We start from the raw sequence: 1,455 nt of genomic DNA on the forward strand, positions 1-1,455 counted from the left end.
CCCCCCCGACAGTCTTCTTTCACATGTGAAAATCCTGTTGGAAACTTGCTTTATGTCTGCCCCTCCCAACCGAAAGCTGTATAATCAGTCACTCCTCACTACCCCAGGGCCGCTCCTTCTGCCCATGAGTCCTGTCCCCGTGCTTTAATAAAGCCACCTTTTAAAAAAACAAAAAAACAAAAAACATCTCAAGAACTCTTTCTTGACCACTCGCTCCCGGACCCCACATCGCATCAGATCACATCAGAAGCAACTGGATTTGGCAATTTACCACACGAAGACCAAGGAAGAAGGACAAGTCCAAAGGTTTCCGTTTAAAGGGAACGGAGAGATGGACACTGTGGTCACAGGAAGACAAGTTCAGTTTTTGAGATGTGTGAAGTTTAGGATGCCTCTTGAAATTTGGAAGTTTAGGGTTCGTGAGCAAAGAGCTAAGAAAGAATTCTTGAGGGGTCTTTGATGCAAAAAGGTGGGGGTTTTTTGGGTTTTGTTTTTGTTAGGGGGTCCTTATTCTATTTTTTTTTTAATTTTATTATGTTACGTTAGTCACCATACAATACATCATTGGTTTTTGATGTGGTGATCCACGATCCATTGTGTTCGTATAACACCCAGTGCTCCATGCAGTACGTGCCCTCCTTAATACCCATCACCGGGCTAACCAATTAAAGCATGAGGACAGGACCCATGGGCAGAAAGAGCTGCTGCCCTGGGGTCATGAGGAGTGGCTCATTATGTACTTTTTAATTATGGGGGTTAGGGAGAGCGTAAGTCTCTAAGGAATTTGGGAGAAAGGCTTTCAGGACCTTGAAGGGCTAGCTGCTGTTAAGATCAGGTTACTTTTAGTCTTTAATAAAACATAAACATGAAGGTACTAAGGCAGCTGTGCGTTCCTTGAGGAGGGTCATGCCCTACAGGTTTCAGGTATCTGTGGGCTGAAAACTAAGGAGATTTAATTTAAGCTACATTTCTCTCACCTTTGTTTCCCTCGTCATTTTCACCCCTGGACAACTTTGACCCTTAAATCGTTAAGGTTGCTGAGGGGGGGAGGTCTCATCTTCTGAAACTGCATCCTGCTGGGTAGGGGCGTAGATGTGTCCCTACGTATGGGTCAAGGTTGGTCAGTTGAGAATTTAAGAGGAGTTAGGAAAGGCTGAGGCAGCTCTACCTAGAGTTGATAACATATGGGAGTCTCCTTGAGCAGAAAGGAGCATCTGTTATGGCACTGAATGGCGTAAGTTTGTTAAAACCCCCAGAAAGTTATAAAAAAAATCCTAAATAGGATTACAGATCATTATAAAACTTAAAATTTAATTATTTGTTTAACCAAGGTGGCAACAAGAGATTCCAAAGGCAAATATGTTGGGTTATATAGTTGTTAGCAAAACTCAGCTCCTTTAATATTGAGGAGTTTTAATTAAGTAATTAAAGACCTGATAAAGACAAAATATAGAA

Source organism: Mirounga leonina, unplaced genomic scaffold, assembly GCF_011800145.1.
Source record: "Mirounga leonina isolate KUSES-001 unplaced genomic scaffold, KU_Mleo_1.0 Mir_129, whole genome shotgun sequence".
Taxonomy (NCBI): domain Eukaryota; kingdom Metazoa; phylum Chordata; class Mammalia; order Carnivora; family Phocidae; genus Mirounga; species Mirounga leonina.